General features: G+C 42.2%; 1 protein-coding gene and 1 pseudogene across 1 annotated transcript in view; one reads left to right on the forward strand and one right to left on the reverse strand.

The window, feature by feature from the left end:
• The window catches only part of TCF7L2 (transcription factor 7 like 2), a 460,229-nt gene that overhangs the window by 91,037 nt on the left and 356,698 nt on the right, over window positions 1-12,494 (forward strand). The gene's annotated exons all lie outside the window — the stretch shown is intronic.
• Window positions 6,503-7,374, reverse strand: LOC138169493 (TM2 domain-containing protein 1 pseudogene; annotated as a pseudogene).

Below are 12,494 nucleotides of genomic sequence, written 5' to 3' on the forward strand. Positions count from 1 at the left end.
GATAGATAGATAGATAGATAGATAGATAGATAGATAGATAGATAGATAGATAGATGATAGATAGAGACATACATACATAGATACATCAGGACAAAACTTTGAAAAAACTTTTTGGGATGTGATATGGATGATGACCCAGCAAAGGAGTTTGAGAAGTGGTCAGATAAGAGAAGAGCCAGGAGAGGGTAGTGCTACAAAAACCCAAAGAGGAAAGAGTTTTGAAGAGAAGAGAATGGTTAATTTAGTAGTTAAATGGAAAAAATGACTGAAAAAAGATAATTGGATTTGACAATTAAGAGATATTATTAATAACTTCAGGGGCGGCTAGGTGGCGCAGTGAATAGAGCACCAACCACGGAGTCAGAAGGACCTGAGTTCAAATCCAGCCTCAGACATTTAACACTTACTAGCCATGTGACCTTGGGCAAATCATTTAGTCACAATTGCCCTGCCTTGCCCCCTTAAAAAAAAAAGGATGAATAACTTCAGAAGGAGTGGTTTTATTTAGGTGATGAAGTTGGATGCCAAATTCCAAAGGGTTGAGGAGTGAGTAAAAGAAGAAAGTGAATGTAAATAGATTTTTCTATATATTTGCATAAGTATGAGAGGACAATCGTCCAAAAAAATGGTAGACTCAAGTAAAGATTTTTTTAAAGGATGGAAGAGACTTGAATGTGTTTGAAAGTAGTAGGGAAGAAACCAGTTGATAGGGAGAAATTGAAAATTATACAGAAAGGGGAAGGATGATTGAGATTGCAATCTGCTGGAGAAAAGGGGAGAGGATGGGTTCAAGCATGCATGTAGAAGGGTTGGCCTTGGCAAGGGGAAGAGCACCTCACTGATAGACTGGAGAAAGGAAGTGAGAGTGGGGAATGATGTCAAGAAATTTTGAGAAAAAGGGAATGGGAGAAATGTGAGTGATTGAGGCAGATTCGAACTCTATCCACTGCACCCCCTAGCTGCCTGTATGGCTCATAGCTAAATAGACAGACCTATCACCAGCATCAGTCTCTTCTCTGAGCTTTTTTTAGGTTCTCATCACCAGTTCCTTATCTGACATTTCCAACTAGATGTCCCAGAGACACCTTAAACTTCAACAAGTCCAAAACTGAACTCTTTATCTTCTCCCTGCCCTCAGCCTTTCTCCCTTCGAACTTTTCTGTTTCTATCAACGACACCACAAAGCTTTTGTTCTCCCAGGTTTGTAATATCAGCATTGTCCTTGCCTCCTCATGTTCCCTCACCATATATGTCCAACCAGTTGCCAAATCTTGCTGTTTCTACCCCTGCAATATCTTTTCCATTTGAATTCTCTCCATTCATACTGCTACCACCTTAGGAAATTCAGGCCTTCATCCCTTCTTCCCTAGACTATTATCTTCCTGATATCATTGGTCCTTTTCAAAAATGAAGGACAAATAACAATAAGAACAAGACTACTGCAACAGAGTTCTAATTGGCCTGCCTGCTTCAAGTATCTCCCCACCCCAGTTTGTAGCAGACACTACAGCCAAAGGGATTTTCCTTGAGCCCAGGTCTGCTCATGCCACTCCCTACACAATCAATTCCAGTGGCTCATTATTGTCTCTCAGATAAAATATAAATGCCTCTATTTAACTTTAAAACCCTTTACAAACTGGCCTCAACCTCTTCCTAGCCTCATAGTACATTATTCTTAATGAACTGGCCAAGCTGGTCTTCTCTCTATTCCTCCCAGAAGGCAATCCACCTCCTGTCTCATGCCTTTGCCCTGGCCCTCCCCCATGCCTGGAATGCACTTCCTCCTTCTTACTGTCATTTCTCAGATTCCCTAGTTTCCTTCCAGACTCCACTCAAGTATCACCTTTATATGAAGCTTTTCCTGATCTTCTCAACTATTTGTGCCTTTCCCTCTCAGACTGCCTTTTCTTTACTACTTCATGTGTAGTTGTATTTATTCTGCACATATTAATTTTATGCACACATTTGTATATGTAATACGTATATAGTTGCATTTGTCTTCTTCTACAAAGCTGCATTTTACAGGCTCTCATCATGGTCCTCTCCCCTAGTCTCTCACTGCATCAAGAGGAATGTTACTTCTAGGAACTTAGGACCCAAGTCACTGTCCTATTCCCAGTGTTTCTCAGACCAGGTCTCATAGAACAGTTGGATTCCCTACCTCCCTTCTTTTTTTTTTTGGAGGGCATTTGGGGTTAAGTAACTTGCCCAAGGTTACACAACTAGTTTGTTGGGGGTTTTTTGTATAGGTGTTAAGTGTCTGAGGCCGGAACCGAACTCGGGTCCTCCTGACTCCGGGGCCGGAGTTTTACTCACTGCACCACCTAGCGGCCTCCCCCTTACCTCCCGTCTGCTCTCATGTACATGAATTCACTTACACTCTCATTTTTATGCATACAACCCATGAAAGATTCTCCCTATGGACTTATTTGCCATTTGTAATACTATTCTCACACTATCAATCTTACTCCAATATACAACCATAAAAGTTTCTTCAATCGCCTCTCCCATGGTTGGCTGTCAACATCCAACTCAACCAACACCAGTTTTAACACTCTTAAATATGCCTGTATAATTCGGAGCAGCTGTATTCCCTATAGCATCTTTTTCTCTCCCTAGGCCAAAGTGTCCCTGACTGTCACAAGGAAAATGTGGCATTATAAGGCACATAGAAACTGACAGGAACAAATGGGCATTTCTGTTGTCCCAAGTCAACAACATAAAACATCTCCAATGAATACTTTGGGTTTTTATCTTCTCACACTGTTCTGTATTTTATCCTGCCTGAAAATTTGTAGAATCCCAAAAGGCTATAGCTAGAAAGAACCTATAAAATAATCTAGCAAAAAAAAAAAACCCTCTTTTAACAGAGGAGAAACAGAGGCTCAGAGAGGGGAGGGGATTTGTCCAAAGTAACATAACTAGTTGTAGTCAGAGCCCAGTGGAGAACCCATGTCTACAGGGTTCTTTCTCCCACATGTAATAGGGAGACAGAGTTCCTTCTTTATGAGCATTCCCAAAGTACCACTAAGACAATTTCCTGTGTGGAAGAAAGTGGGGAGCCAAGCTTCTGGCACAGTTGTGATGATGTACAATGGAAGTCACTCAAAGAGACTTCAGAGCAGGCATAAATATTAATATAAGTGGTTCTGGGCTGCTTACTACATGATGAAGAGGAACCTCTTCTATTGGTTGTATCCATGTAGCCACAACTGAGGGCTGGGTTTTCATTTTGACCATTTCTCTTTCTGACTTTTCCCTGCTTGATAGCATTCTGGTGAAAAAAAAGAGATAAAATGCTATAAGGGGAGAAGCCTTCAGCCTTCCCCATTAGAGGCACACATGCGACTAACTTTTTGAGTTTTGAAAGGTCAGGAGAATGAACCACCCAAGGGCCAGTAGTCCATGAATAAAGGCCAACCCAGCATGCATTCCCCAAGGAAAAAGGAGCAAATGCTGGAACCCAGTCCAACAGTGGCTGAAATGGGGATTCATCTAACAGTAATGCCACCTTGGGATATGAACATTGGTGAGACCTAATGCTAGGTAGAATTGTGTTAAGTCCAAACCCAATCTCTCCAGAGATTGGTATGAGAGAATGTGTCCCCGAAGGCGCTGGAAGGAAATATTAGTACTTTGCTTCTTGCTGTGTTTTCAAAGCAAATATTTGTTTGTAAAATCAACATGATATTAATTAGTTGAATGGAACTAGCCATTGACAATTGCTAGTTGGGGTGGGAAGACCAGAGTGGAGGCTTGACTCAATGGTATTAGAAAAAGAAACTTCTGAACTTAAGTAGTACCCTTGGAACTCTGATGTGAAGATGAAGTCTAGCTCTGGGAAAATGAGCCCAGACAACACCGGCTCAATATATGACACTATTTCGTCTATGGCACTCATCCTTTTGACTTCAAGGCCTTCCAACCATTGTAATGCCCACATATTATACTTCATTAGGGAGGGAGATGAGAAAATTTTAGAGTAGGTTAAATTCCTTACCATAGCCCACTCACAAGTTAATCTAGCCTTTCAATACCTTTTCCCTTACTCACTGGGGCTTCTCCATCCTTTGGACTCCCAGTGCCCTTCTCTTCCTGTTCCCAGAAAGGCACTGATATCAGTTTAGTAATACCTTAGTGAGAGTCTCACTCTTGCAGGGGAATTTCCTGTCCCTAGGTAAGAGAATTTCAGCTCTCACTGATTGAGTAGTGAGATACTGGGATCTCAGGATGCTGCCCTGATCCCAAGGCAGTCACCTCCTCTGCCAGCATGCGAGACAGACCCTATCCACTTTATAGCCCCATAATCAGGGGCATGCTGGAGCCAATGAATTATCCGATTTTCACTATGAACATTTACACTTTAGAGAGATAAACAAATGATAGAAATCAGGACTTAGTTTATTGTTTTGTTCATTGTCTGAACTTTTAAAGTAATGAAGAAAAATGTTATTAATGCATATGAAATTTGTGTGTTAGGGGTACATTTTTTTTTGTAGAGCTGGTTGTTAAGCATTTACCAGCACACCCTTGCCCATAATCCTCTGTTTTTTATTCTCTCCTTTCAATCTTAAACACATGCAGCTTACTCTCTAAAGCATCTAAACACTCTCCTCACGGTTCTCATGTATCAACTTCTCTCCCACATCTGATCTCTGGGCTAATTTGGTTGTCCTTCCCCCACAGGACTTCCTATTGGCCTGTAGCTTTCCCATGTTGAGTAAGCCACAGCCCCTCCCTACTTCTCCCTGGCACTTTCTTATTCTTAAAATGCTTCCAGATCTCTTTCATTTCCCCTTTATTTCCCCTAGCACAGATATTCTCTTAAATAGGGGCATGAACCCTGCCTGAGCAGTACCCATGACCTGGGAATAGCTAAGGAGGAAGACAGAAAAAGTCAATACTGAGACTTGTGGGCAGGCAGTGGTGTGCCCAACTGAAGCTAGGAAGTGGGTATAGTCAGTTCTGCTCCAAAAACACCCCCCCAATTATAGAAATCACCCAGTTCATATACATGCCTAAGTCTTTACGTCCCCCTGTCTCATTCAGATAGATAGACAGACAGACAAATAGAGAGATAGACAAGAATAGATTGCTAGGCAGATAGATGAATAGACACCTGTCTGGGTATCATGACCACCCCTGTGAGATGATTGGTGTTGTACACATTTTAAAGGGGGTGTTAAATTATATCCTTAAGAAAAAGCTTGGGGGGGGGGTGGCCAGGTAGCACAGCGAGTAAGAGCACCGGCTCTAGTGTCAGGATGACCTGGGGATCAAATCTAGGCTCAGATATTTAGCACCACACCCAGAAATAACCCCGATTGCTTTAAAAAAAAAAAGCATGGGGGACAGCTAGGTAGTGCAGTAAATAGAGCACTGGCCCTGGAGTCAGGAGGACCTGAGTTCAAATCCGGCCTCAGATACTTAACACAAAAACTAGCCATGTGACCTTGGGCAAGTCGCTTAACCCCAATTGCCCTCCAAAAAGCAAAAAAAAAAAAAAAGAAAGAAAGAAAAAGAAAAAGCATGCCTTGCCACTTAACTGAGTATTTGCCCCAGAAATTTTGCCAACCAACTCCCACTCTGCTCTAACCCCTGGACTGCATCCCTCCTTGACAATGCCACTGTAGTCAATTGATTCAACTCCATCTGCAACTGTAGCTAATTGCATTCAGATGGAATGTGTTGTTTAAGATACTGCCATCTGCTTCCCCTCTTGTATCAGCTCCCCCTTTGAACTGTCCCATAGTCCATGAGCAGATTAGTGGACAGGCTGAGGTGTGGAGTGTGAATGGGAAGTTGTTCTGTCACTGATATGGTGCCTAAATCAACACCTCCCCAGAATGGACAGTGTTGTTTTTTCAGACCCCCTTGGCCTCTATGTTTCTCTGTCACAGCCAGCACTTAGTTCTTAAAACTAATTTTGAGCTAGAGTTTGAGTTAAAACCAAGGTTGAAAAGCCTGAGACTTTTGCCTGGAGATTTAGATCAAGATGCCCATCAGGAACACAGACTTCCAGAGATCATTGTAAACTCAAAGAACATTACTTAACACATGCTGGGCCCTGACCTTTGACAGGCCAGGTTCAGTTTCAGGAGCTTCTTTCTAATACTAATTTCAATGACCCACGCCTCCCCCCAGTCCTAGTATCTCTGGAAATATCAGCATCAGCCTCACCATCCCATTCAAGCATTAGGACACCACGTACTTTAAACACATACACGTGCACACATACACACACACACAAACACACAGTATATTAAAGGCAGCAAAAACACAGAAGGACTTATATTGAGACCTTAGAAAAATTTAGCACCTCTATCCATCCCCAAGATGAACTCTGTTTTCTTTCCTAGAGGTTTGGTTCCCAATCCTTGCAAACTCCCAATACCATTTAATAAAGTCTCTATTTCTTTTTTTTTTTTTTTCCACTGGGGAGTAATATTTAATGGTTAAAAAAAAATGGGCCCGGAGAGCAGGGGAAAAGGGGCAGAGAAGAACTGCACACACAGAAAAGCAGGATGGAAATGTCTATGATCAACTGGAACAAATCTATTCCAGCCATAAATATTAACATAAGTCGATAATGCTTATAGTTAAAAGTTATTCATATTTGTTTAAAAATGATTCATCTTGGAAACGCCTCCCTTAAGATGCAGCCACATGTTCACGCTTATCACGGGCATGGAGAATGATGCTTGGCAGCTTCGGAAAAAGGACTGCTCCTGCCCCAGCTGATGGCACTTCAGAGCTGGTCTTCCATCCTGACAGTTACTGCAGGGAGCCACGGGGGCCAATTCTTCCCCCAAACATCTTGTGGATTCCACTTCCCTGGGGGTCTGCATTGAAATGAGAATGAAGTCAATCAGACTGCCAATTCCACAAAATACTACGGCCCAAAACTTTAACAAACCTAAAGCAGGGTATCCCAGGTAAAACCTGTCTGCTCCTAACCAGCCAAGGAATAGCCAGAGAGCAACTGCTACCCGGTAGGAATAGCCATTTACATTACGGCAAGGTATGGTCTTCAAAAAACCAACTTCATTTCCATTAAAATGGGTTTCATTGCCGCTAAAATCCTTACAAGTTATGTTGGGTGCTGGGTGACATGATGCATGAGCTGTGTAATTTGTACAGTTAACAGGTTCTTGAGTGGCCTCATTTATTTCAGGATCTTTACAAAAATATTGTCCCACTCTCAGGTCCTCGCACTTGACCGTCTCGTCGCCCCCCGCGGCGGCAGCCGCTGCCCCCCACGGCCTCGCGCTCACGGTCACGGACACGAGCCACAGGACGCCCAGCAGCCCGTGGGCGGCGGCGGCCGCGGCCTCCGGGGCCGCCATGATGGAGCTGCCGCGTCACCCGTGACGCACTTCCTAAAGTCTCTATTTCATGCACTCATATTGCAGGTCCTGAGACCTTTCAGTGTCTCCTTTGCTGTTTGCCTCCTTCCCTCTGATATGTTTTTTTTTATTTTTATTTATTTTTTTCTTCTGATATGTTCTTGGTATCTAGTGGGCTTGACTGCATCTTGAGGTCAGCAAAAAACCCTTGTTTCCGAAAAGTGGGAATTCCTCAGTACTGCACAGGCAGTCTATGTAGTTTCCTCCCTCTGGTACATGCTTGGCCTTACTCCCACCCTTTGTCAGCAGAGCTCCCTAGATCTCTGTCGCTGGAGAAATCATCTTCTCACATGGCACCCCAAGTCACTCACATCTCACATGGTTATTGAACTGTTAACTCCTGCTGAGGGCTTTCTGCACCTGTACCCTCTGGCTCCCCATCTATCCGACCAGCAGTGGGAGAAGGGAGTACTGGTTCTACTCTATTAGTACATCCCTGCAATAGATAAATAAATCAAAGGATTTTGAAAGTTAGAAGGCAATTTCAAGATGACCTAGTATAACCACCATTTTACATAGGTCTAATCTAGGGAGGATGATTTGTCCAAGGTCACAAAATGAGTTTGTGTCTGAGCCAGGACTAGAACCTGGGTCTCTTGACTCCTAGTCTAACTCTGTCAATTATACCACAGTGTTCTTTGTTTCAGAATCACCAGCATAAAAGGTTCGGGGGATTAGCCAAGACACAGGAGGGTGAATTGTACCCACATAGACTAGCCAAGAGACAATAAAACCTACAATGGGCACATCCCACAAATGAACTAAGGTTGCCCCTCCATTCTCTTCTTACTTGTTGATTCTTCCACATTTGACTCTGTCACCAGTTCCCTGGGCACTGAGTTATGGATCTCCTTTGTCAGAAAAACCTTAACTCTGGATGTTGTTTCCCCTAGATGAAGGAATCTCTTTAGTGTAACTGCCCAACTTATACTGCACAAGTCCCCAGTCAAACTGTCAGTGTCCACCGGGTTTCCCTGAGGTATCTAGAACTTATGTAATGGACAAAATACCAGATATTCCCAAAACATCTTCTGAGGCATGCTGCCTACTCAGTGTAACTTGTAAAGAAGAAGCATCTCATGTGGCTTGACTTTCACCAGATAGATGCCAGGCCAACTGAAGATTATCTTAAATCTAGAGCTTCTCTAAGGTGAAGTAGAGACAACATAAAACAGATCCAGGAGTCAGGACCTTTGGGTCCTACCCTTGGCTGTTCCTCTAACTCCATGTGTGATGTGGGTAAGGTTTTTCACCCCCTCTATGCCAGAGTTTCTTCATCTGTTAAATGGGGATTTAATCCTTTCCATACTTATAGTATATCACAGGGTTGTTATGAGTATATGGAAAAATATTTACAAAAGGAATTGTCCAATAAAGAAAATGGGTTCTTATTAAGGAATCACAGGGTATAAAGAAAAAAAATGCTCTAGAACCTTGGGATGGGGATGAGTTTTCTGGGCATCCCTAGCTGGTGGGAAGAGAATTCAAATGTTCTTCCTGAATCTATTGTTTGATCAAAACTAACAGTTCCCCAGGTTCTTAAAGGAGTCACTGATTTCTGCTGCTCTCTGCAAAGTTGAGTGGCTAGAGTTCTAGCCAATGTTGAGTCAATTTCTATATATTTAGGCCAGTGACCCCAGAGAGTCATTCTTGGTAAGGGCTCTGAGGGTCTACATTTCTGCTAATCTCGCTCTCTCCCACTACGTGCTCTGTTCTGACTAGAAGCTCTCCTTCTGGCCACTGGTAGAATCAGTAACAGAAGCCACCTCATATTGGCTTCCAACATGCTGATTCACTCTTTTACAAACCTCAGAAATGATGACCAGCGGAGTTCTCTCTTCCCAGCCTTTCTGGCAGTCTTTGTGGCTGTGTTGTTCCCCCTTCTATAATGCAGAACAAAGAAATCTGACCATTTCACTATAGTCCAGAGAGAGTCCTTAATTGGCTTTCCATTAAAGAGAAAATAGACTACTGTTTCCACCTCATTATTTATGAGCCCTTTCTGGGACTGCATTTCCATACATGCAGGGAGTACTCACTCCCATTTTGCTTGGCTACATTTTATGATCTGTTTTATTTATTCTGGGCCTCTGCTGGGCACCCTCACATCTGAAACCAATTAAAACAAAGAAATAGGAAAACCTAATAAACACCCGGAGATACCCGTGCACTGGGGCCTTTCTCACTGCTGCCACCAGTGGTTCTGATGGCACAGGATACCAAAAGCCAGGACCATAGGAGATGGAGTCTTTGCTCCTTATGATGCAACATAACAAGGCAATACAAAATGGTGGGTGATGGACAAGATGATCTCCTAACAGCAGAATCTGGGATGAGATTTCATCTTCATATTTTTCTACCACTCTGCTTTTTCCTATTCCAATTTTTCTATGCAGAATCAAAGAATTTCAGAACTTAGAAGGAACTACAGTGATCATGTCATCCAAGCTTCCACTCCATACAGGAATACCCTCTAATGAATCTATTTCAATCTGGTCATCCAGTTTCTCCGTTTGAATGTATCCATGATGGGGAGCTCACTATTTGAAGAAAGATAGCTCATTCCATCATTGGACAGCTCAGCGTGTGTGTGTGTGTGTGTGTGTGTGTGTGTGTGTGTGTGTGTGTGAGAGAGAGAGAGACAGACAGACAGACAGACAGACAGAGACACAGGGAGAGAGACAGAGACAGACAGACACAGGGAGAGAGAGACAGAGAGAGAGAAGGATTGAGGCGCCAAGTTTAGCCTTTTGGGTTTATCACTTCTACTTGAGTAGAGGTGCCCCAGCACTCCACCTGGGCCAGCCAGGGGTAGGGTCAGTCACGCTGCATCCTTTTTATCCCTCCACTCCATCCCTCTCTCCCTGTCACTTGCTGGGCAAGTAAATGGTCTGGGGGGAGAGAGAGAGACAGAGAGAGATAAAGAGAGACAGAGACAGAGAGAGAACCACAAGTCATCCCTTTGTAATTTGGAAACTATCTTTTCTATTTGAAGAAACAATGATTCATTCCAATTTTTTTTTTTGGCAGAATCAGCTGGCAGTGCAAAGTGTGCTCATCTCCCGACTCTCAGAGGCACAGTCTAAGTGCCTCAAGATGACTCAGACTCCATCCCACTCACCTTGACGTGATTTGTTCAAAACCCCTGTGTATGTATGCAAACCATAGCAGCATTTCTTATTTCTCCAATTGCAATGGTGCCTCAGGTCTTCTGTTTCCCTTCTTTTCTTCACTTCAAGCCTCACTACAGCTAGAAATCTGTCTCTCTCACCTCTCTAGCCCTGTTTTCCCCAATAACTGGTTCACGAGTCTGGAGTTCCTTTGTCTAAATGGTGCACTACCTCACGTAGATGTGTATCATCCTCGTTTATTGCCCACACCCCTACTCCCAGTCCTAACATGACCTATGAATATAGTCTGTGAATGGAGACAATAAAAATTATGGTGTCTGTCATAATAATATTCCTAAGAAAGGAGTCTGACCATGTCACTTCTCCCTCAAAAGTCCTCGGCAGTTTCCTGTTGCCTCTAGGATAAAATACAAACTCATCAACCTGGAATTCAAAGTTCTCTACACACTAACTCCAACCTAACTTCCAAGCTTTCTTTCACATTAATCCCCTTCATACACACTACTTTCTAGTCAAACTAGATTAATGGCTATTCCCTGCACTCAACATGCCATCTACTTCCTTTGTATATTTGCACAGACCATTCCTCATGATTAAAATTCAACTTCTCCCCTTTTCTTTCTCCCAACATTCACATTTTGCTTCCAAGAATCAATTTAGGTGCCTTTTCCTTCCTTGATCATCCTATCTGAAAATATATTCTCCCTTCTCAAATATTCTTAGAGCACTTTGTGTCTCTTCTTTGCATAACTTCCTACCTTATCTGTGTGCATGTCTTATCCTACCCCCAATAAGAATATAAGTTCCTTGAGGACAAGGGACTCTGCCATTTGGGTCTTTGTAACCCCAATGTCTTACACAGAATAGGCATTTAATAAATATTTGCAGAACTGGGTTAAGTTGATGTTTAGTGAAAAACCTGTGGGAACCTATTAAATTGTGATGGGATCACTTTCTACCAAGTAGAAGTTCTAACTTCATTTCAAATTCATTTAAAAAATGTTTCTGCTTTTTTTTAAGATCAGCTATTAATAAACCCCAAAAACTTTAGAACAAGGCTAAGGAATGGTGAATTTATACAAGGAGATCTATTCATATATATATATATATATATATATATATATATATATATATATATATATTTCTGGATAGTACAATGATCTTAATATCAGAAATTCCTCATGGTACTTGCCAACAGGACTATACTTAACTCTGTTCGGCTGAATGACAAAATATTTCTCCCATTATAGATGGTGAATAAATATCAGTGTTCTCAAAAACAGTCAACAAGAATTTATTATACGCTTACTTATTATATACCAGGTACTGTGTGCTAAGTGCTGTGGATATAAAGAGTGGAAAAACAACAACACAAGAACAAAAACAAAAAAATCCTGCCCTCAAAGAGTTCACATTCTATTGAAGGAGATAACTTGCAATTAACTAGGTCCGTGAAAGATATATTCAAAGTTGATGGAAGGCAATCTGAAATGGAAAGGCATTAGCTGCTGGGGGGAACTAGGAAAAGCTAACTATAAAATATAAGATTTTAGTTGAGTCTTTATGGAAGCCCAGAAAAGTCTGGGGTGAAAGTAAAGAGGCAGAGCATTCAGGGTATGGAGTCAAACAGTGCAAAGGATCAGAGTGACAAGTAGACCAGTGTCATTGGACTATAGGATACAATCTAAAAAGGTAATTGAAAAGGTAGGAAAGGGTCAGGTTATGAAATGCTTTAAATGTCAAACAGAGAAATTTATATTTGATTCCAGAGGTAATCAAGAGCTACTAAAGGGGGCGGCTAGATGGCGCAGTGAATAGAGCACTGGCCCTAGAGTCAGGAGGACCTGAGTTCAAATCCGACCTCATACACTTAGCACACACAAAAACTAGCTGTGTGACCTTGGGCAAGTCACTTAACCCCAATTGCCCTCCAAAAAGCAAAAAAAAAAAAAGAAGA

This window comes from Petaurus breviceps, unplaced genomic scaffold, assembly GCF_028583685.1.
Source record: "Petaurus breviceps papuanus isolate PSGF00001 unplaced genomic scaffold, PetGlider_PUasm1.0 37, whole genome shotgun sequence".
In the NCBI taxonomy this organism is placed as follows: domain Eukaryota; kingdom Metazoa; phylum Chordata; class Mammalia; order Diprotodontia; family Petauridae; genus Petaurus; species Petaurus breviceps.